This window comes from Myotis brandtii, unplaced genomic scaffold (assembly GCF_000412655.1).
Source record: "Myotis brandtii unplaced genomic scaffold, ASM41265v1 scaffold97, whole genome shotgun sequence".
Taxonomy (NCBI): domain Eukaryota; kingdom Metazoa; phylum Chordata; class Mammalia; order Chiroptera; family Vespertilionidae; genus Myotis; species Myotis brandtii.
In genome coordinates, this window is record NW_005372020.1 from 912,571 (window position 1) to 912,787 (window position 217).

Here is a 217-nt window from a genome sequence, read left to right on the forward strand (position 1 = left end):
ACACACAGAAGCTGGGACGGCCAGGGACCCAAAGCCGGATGACCACGCACCTCCCACGCCACTGCCTCCCCCCCTTAACGCATTTGGAACCAAAGTGTAAGCTGAGCTAGCAGCCCCCAAGCCCTCCCTCCATCCGCACCCCGCTTCGCGCTCTGGACAGACGGACACGGGCCCTGTCCAGCCCGCAGCGCCCTCGTCCCCCCCCCCAGGGGCCGCC

General features: G+C 68.7%; 1 protein-coding gene across 1 annotated transcript in view; it reads left to right on the forward strand.

Annotated features, from left to right (window-relative positions):
- Nucleotides 1-217, forward strand: part of NCOR2 (nuclear receptor corepressor 2) — a 172,730-nt gene that overhangs the window by 156,426 nt on the left and 16,087 nt on the right. The window lies entirely within an intron of this gene.